General features: G+C 46.7%; 1 protein-coding gene across 4 annotated transcripts in view; it reads right to left on the bottom strand.

Annotated features, from left to right (window-relative positions):
- ALDH18A1 (aldehyde dehydrogenase 18 family member A1) overlaps positions 1–2,109 on the bottom strand; it is a 39,964-nt gene extending 37,855 nt beyond the window's left edge. The window contains exon 1 of one of the 4 annotated variants that reach the window (XM_044240201.1): positions 1,905–2,109. The gene's annotated coding sequence lies outside the window, so the exon portion shown is untranslated. The remainder of the gene's footprint in view (positions 1–1,904) is intronic. The other 3 variants (XM_044240199.1, XM_044240203.1, XM_044240202.1) reach the window with 3 other exon arrangements.
- Positions 2,110–6,600: the final 4,491 nt, after the last annotated feature.

Raw genomic sequence — 6,600 nt, forward strand, 5'->3', positions numbered from 1 at the left:
CTCTTGAAAACTTTCTCAGCAGCTGTAGCATTCAAAATTGGATATAACCCTACAGGTTATCTTTTAACTGGTTTATCGTTACTGTTGCTTTTCCCACCTGGATTATCAACTTCCCACCGACAGCAAGGTAAATTGGACAAGGAACACAGATTATGGACAGATTTGGGTTTCAGCTCTGCACTTGCTATGTGCTTTCTGGAAGATTACTGAATCTTTCTAAGCCTCAATCAGGGACAATAACAGTAAGGACTTCTTGGGATTATTGTGAGAATTAAATGAGACAATGCAGGGACAATGTCAGCTGTGGTCCTTCTTCTAAGCACTAATGATGTCCTACAACTTTCTCTTTATTTCCTGCAGGATGTGTCATAGACATAAGAATTCAATGAATATTCTCTGATGGACATAATCACAAATTAAGTTTACTGCTTACCTCTTTCTCTCTCTCTCTCTCTGTCTTTTTTTAAAAGATTTTATTTATTTATTTAACAGAGAGAGAGGAGGAAGCAGGCTCTCTGCGGAGCAGAGAGAGCCAGATGCGGGACTCGATCCCAGGACCCTGGGATCATGACCTGAGCTGAAGGCAGAGGCTTTAACCCACTGAGCCACCCAGGTGCCCCTGCTTACCTCTCTCTTTTCTAATAACTGAAAGCTCTGAATGTTCAAGGTCACTAACTTGTTAGGTTCAAAACTGACCTAGAAACCAAGTCTCCCTGGCCTCTCCCCTGTACCACCCAACCTCTGACTGACTGCAATGAATGGTTCTCCTGTCAGAGCTCATTAGGCTCTCTAAAGCAGACAGCTGATTCCAGGGAGCAAAGGGTATGTGTGTGTCTAGACTCAATGTCTTATCAGCTAAAAAAAAGTTCCCATGTTTTGACTCCGGTCATTTCTGAAGTACCTCTTTCATTTGTGTTTTTATTTTTGTTGTTGTTGTTTTTTAAGATTTTTTAAAATTTATTCCACAGAGAGAAAGAGGGGGAGAGAAAGCACAAGCAGGGGGGGGAGCGGGAGGCAGAGGGAGAGGGCGGCTCTCCGCCCAGCGAAGATGTGGGGCTCGAACCCAGGACCCTGGGATCGTTACCTGAGCCGAAGGTAGACGCTTAACGGACAGAGCCACCCAAACGCCCCCACTCGTTTTTTAAACAGAAGGCCTTTATCTTACTGATTTGGACAAAGAACTGAACTTTAGTCCCAACAAACTTCACCCAGAAACACAGACTTGGTATATGGTTCAGCACTCAAAGACAAAGACCGTGTGATAAACCTAGGACCCTCAGAGAGCGGGGGATAATGATGGGGGGCGGGGAGTCCGGGTGCGTCCTGGAGTGCCACGGAGGTACTCCTCACAGACCGTGTGCCACACTGCAAAGGGCAGTCGTGAGCGAACGCCCCCGCTGCCGGGGGCCTGGTTTTGAAAGAGAGGGTCACGAGAGCCCGGGGGTGGGGTGCGGCAGGGGACCCACACACAGGCCGCGGAGAGTCGGCGCGTGGCCGGTTACAAACCAGGGTCCATCACCGGCCGCGGGGCAGGTGCACTGGAAGCTGAGCCCGGACTCCCCGAGAGGGGTCCGCTGAGCCCTCAGGCCTCCACAAGGAGCGGTTCCTCCACGTGGGAGGAACCAAGCGCGGCCGCGGAGGTCCGTGCCCCAAGCCCCTCGGAGCCCATATGGGACCACCACAAGGCGGCCGGCGCTCCCTGGGCCGCCCAGGCAGCCGCCGTCAGTGGCCGCGAGCCCACACCCAGTCCCGGGCCCGGCCTCCCCGCCCGCCCGCGCCCCCACAGCCCCCTGGGTCGCCCGCGGGCCGGCGTTCACCCTTTCCCCGCGGCGGCCCGCGCGCCCCATCAGCCCCCGCGGAGGCGCTGGCGCCGCGCCATTCCTGCCGCCATCCCCGCCGCGTACCTGCTTCACGCCACCGCCCGACCCAGCTGTCCCGCCCCGCCGCCTGGTCCGCAGGCCCCGCCGCCTGGTGCGCAGTCCACGCCGGGCAGATTCTGGCGCCGAATAACTCCCCTTTTTCTTCCGTCCACGTCCCGCAAGATGACGTTACGTCAGCTGCGTTGGAGTAACGCAGGCCGCGGAGCCTCCGCTGCTGACGTGGGGCGAAGGGCCGAGCCGGAGCTACGCTGCGCCAACAGCGTAGGCCCTTGGAGAATCGGGTCTGCGCTCCACGTGGCGGGGCCCCGCCTGCCAGACTCGGGCAGACGCCGGGAGGCGGGGCTCGAGACATCTCGGGGTGCAAGTCCACGTTCTGCTGGGGGACGGGTCCCCACCGGGCTTCGCAGGGAGGCGGGAAATATGCCTGGCTCCCGTAGCTGTTGGTAGATCCCCATAGGTGTGTCTGTCAGTGTTGAACATTACATCCCCGGCGCGCCTCAGAAATACGGTGGAGATGGGGCACCTGGGTGGCTCAGTGGGTTAAGCCGCTGCCTTCGGCTCAGGTCATGATCTCAGGGTCCTGGAATCGAGTCCCACATCGGGCTCTCAGCTCAGCAGGGATCCTGCTTCCCTCTCCCTCTCGGCCTGCCTCTCTGCCTACTTGTGATCTCTGTCAAATAAGTAAATAAAAGCTTTTAAAAAAAAAAAAAAGAAATACGGTGGAGAATATACAGAATCCACACTTTAGGCAAACTTCTGCTGTTGAAATTCGAAAATTTTGTCACTGCAATAAAATGATTTGCCGCCTAGGTGTCTGGAGGTTTCCCCAAGGGTCCCAGCCCAACTCTTGGATTGGTGAGAGTATTACATTTAAAAATAGTTTTATTAAAAAAAAAAGTTCTATTTAATCTCTGACAACGGGAACTATTGCAAAGGTGAATGCAGATCCACCCTTTAAATTAGAACCGAGTCTCCCTCTTTCCTACTCGTGTTTTCCTCAGAGGGCGTGTTTTGTATGGGCACCGGCTGGGCTGGCCAGGTGTGGGTATGGGCAGCTGCACAGCACTTGACTGGAGGTCAGTGACAAGGAAAAGCGTCTTCCTCTTCTTGAGAACATTGCTGGACCTACTTATTCATTTCCTCATTCATCAATTGCCTACTTGAAATGCCAGGGTTCCCTAGGTGTGGAGGAAGACATCGTCCCTTCCTAGATGAATTCACAGCCTTATGCGAGGGACAGATAGGAGAGCAAATGATTACAACACAATGCGATTAATGCTAGAGGAGGGGGTGCCCAGGTAGTCAGGTAAGGCTTTTAAAAGAGGGTAGACATTTGAATTGTGCTTTGAAGGACAAAAAATAAGTCGTTCACCTAGAAATGGGAAGAGGGATCCTATGAGGAAGAGGGTACGCATTAAGTAAAGGCATGAGATGTCCTATGAGAAGACGCTGCACAGAGGATGTGAAAAAAGAGATGTGTTTTGGGGGGGGGCATCTTGCAAGAGGATTTCTGTGCTCCGCTAAAGAGCCTGAATTTTATCATCCTCAAAGATAGAGAACCATGACTTTCAAAGTACCGGACTGGCACAATGATAAGAAATTATTGTGTGTCTGAAATCAGTAAATAAGAGTAGAAGCTGGGAGGCTGCTTAGACTAGTGCAAAGACCCAAATAAGAAATGGTCACCGGAAAGGAGGCTCCAGCAGTGAGCATGGGAGCATAAAGTGGGGAGAGCTGACATCACTTACTACTTTAAAGTTGGGGGGGGATGAGAGAGGAGGAGGGGTTCTTGCAAATCTAATGATGTTGCATCATAGTATGTTAGGAAACAGATGGGGGGGTAGTTCTTAGAGGTGAAAGATAACAGTGAACATGAGTTGTCAGCTCTTTAGTTTTGAAGTAGGCTGGAGGACACAAAAGTAGTAAAAGTGCTTTCCAGTAAGTTTCATCTGGTACTTCAGCTTTTAAGATTCTTACCATGAACTTCAAACAAATTAGGTAACCATAGGGATAGCTAAAGTCATTGGAGACAGCCCTTCTCCACTTGAGAAATCCTTTCCTAGTTCTTAAGTTGCACGTTGCCTTAGGTAGTTGCTTGTCTGCCTTCCCTGCTAGAATATAAGATCTTGAGCATAAAGCCACATAATAGACACTCAATAAATACTTGATAAATAAATGAATTTAATTCCTTTGGGTTTAGTTTTCTCAAATAAGAAATGGACTAATAATTCCGTCGTCTATTCCATAGGGTTGGTAAGAGGAAAAGATACAGAAATCCTTTAACACTGTGGATTTCTATTAGTTATTTTTTATGACTATTTTAGTATTAATATTCTACCCAGTGAGGAGAAAGGAATGGGATATGTGACTATGGATTGGGAGACCAAATCTAGATATATAAGCTAGTTTGCTCCTCTGCAGAAATAAGGGAAATAACTTAGCCATGGTATCCTTCCTGCATATGATTTTTAAAATACCTCTTTTTAAAGATTTTATTTATTTGACAGACAGAGATCACTAGTAGGAAGAGAGAGATAAAGGGAAGCAGACTCCCCACTGAGCAGAGAGCCCAATGCAGGGCTTGATCCCAGGACCCTGAGATCATGAGCTGAGCTGAAGGCAGAGGCTTAACCCACTGAGCCACCCGGCGCCCTGATATCTTTTTTTTTTTTCTTTAGATTGGAGGGATTCTTTGTCTCAGCAGATGGAAACAGAACTGGCCATGACTAGAAAGTCACAAAGGAAGTGGACTATTTAGAACTGAACTATAGGAATGCAGGATTGAGAACTATTCCTTTACATGTTATGGAGTATTAGTTTAAGTTATCTTAGCCTTGGGGTCTTTAATTGTTGATAATAGAAACATCCAGTTTAGTAGAAGTAACAGTCTCCAAGAACAAGAGGTAAAACTGAATCTCATGGGGGGGGGTACAGGCACTGGAAGCTGGGGACTAAAACTACCCTTCCTCTCTGGGTCTCTTATTTACACTTCACTCTGCACATCTGTTTCTCTTTTCCCTTTTAAGGTAGGCTCTTCATCAGTTAACACTTGGTGGAAAACAGCTTCCTCAGCCCTCAAATATCCTTAATTAGGGCCGGCTCCTGACTTCCCATCTTGGTCCAGTTCCAAAGTATTAGGAGAGAAAATCTTACTGGCCTAACTTGGTCCAGGACTCCACTTTGAACTAGTCAGCTGTGGAGAGGCAGAATCATGCAGGTAATGTGAGCATGGAGGCTGGGCCCACCCTTGGCAGAACTCTGAGTGATGGGAATTCTAAGAGAAAAGGTAGTAGGCTAGGCTGGAAGACATATCACATGAGTTGGCAATGACAGGACAGACACCTAAATGAAATCCGCTTCAGCCACAGTACACATGTAGTTCTGCAAACCAGGTTGCACATCAGAAGTACCAGGAAAGCCTTTTAAACATACAGATTCTTAGAACCTCCTTTTCCCACCAATGAATCAGAATCTTGAGGAATAGGGCCCAGGAATCATTATTTTCATAAAGTACCCCAGGAGATTATGATGTGAGTGGCATTTCAGAACCCCTGATTCCAAAGACAGGCCCAAAATGCCAAATAAATACATCAATAGAAAAGGGAAGTTACTCATAAATACAGAACATTTTTACATACACTAAACGGGGAGGTTTTTTGGAGAGTATATGTTTTCTTCAAAATATAGTTTTGTGGGGCGCCTGGGTGGCTCAGTGGGTTAAAGCCTCTGCCTTCAGCTCAGGTCATGATCTCAGGGTCCTGGGATCGAGCCCCACGTCGGGCTCTCTGCTCAGTAGGGGACCTTCCTCCTCCTCTCTCTCTCTGCCTGCCTCTCTGCCTACTTGTGATCTCTGTCTATCAAATAAATAAATAAAATATTTTTAAAAATATAGTTTTGTTTTAGGATTATAGAAATCAGAAATGCTTATTTAAAAAAATCCTCATTTTGGGGGGCCTGGGTGGCTCATATGTTATGCATCTGCCTTTGGTTCAGATCATGGTTCTGGGATGGAGTCCCACATCAGGTTCCCTACTCAGTAAGGATCCTGCTTCTCCCTCTGCTTGCTGCTATCCCTGACTGTGGGCTTGCACTCCTGCTCTCTCTCCCTCAAATAAATAAAAATCTTTAAAAAACTATTAAAAATCCCCATTTTGACATACTAGCTTTCCAGACTTGTTTGCCTAAATACACATGTATTTTGTTAAAAATATGAAATTTTTTGTTAAAAAAATGAAGTAACAGAATATATGCTCCATTTTTTAGTCTGTTTTGTTCATTTAAAAATAGATTATTATAATGAAGGTAAGTCTACTCAATTTTCAGTGGTTGTACAACACAGCAATCTATGGATATTATTATATGTAATTCTCCACTGTTGGATATTTTTCCCTCCTTAAAAAATGTCCAATTAAGTGGAATTGTTGGGTCAAAGTTTACCAACAACTTTAAGGCTTTTGATACATATTATCAAATAGTTATCTGCCCTTCTCTCCAAGTTTCTACCAATTTATAATTCCCCAGAAAGTTTTTGAGAGTACTTGTTTCTCCACCCCAGCAATGTTTGCCTGGGATTTCAATTTCATTCTATCCAAACTGTACATATCCCTTTAAAATATAACTTATTCCTTAAACTGAATACGTGGTTACAATACAGACCTTTTGTGCAGTAAGTCAAATAGCTGATAACTTGTAGAGATAAAGGAAGGGAACTAAGAAGACT

Source organism: Neovison vison, chromosome 2 (assembly GCF_020171115.1).
Source record: "Neovison vison isolate M4711 chromosome 2, ASM_NN_V1, whole genome shotgun sequence".
In the NCBI taxonomy this organism is placed as follows: domain Eukaryota; kingdom Metazoa; phylum Chordata; class Mammalia; order Carnivora; family Mustelidae; genus Neogale; species Neogale vison.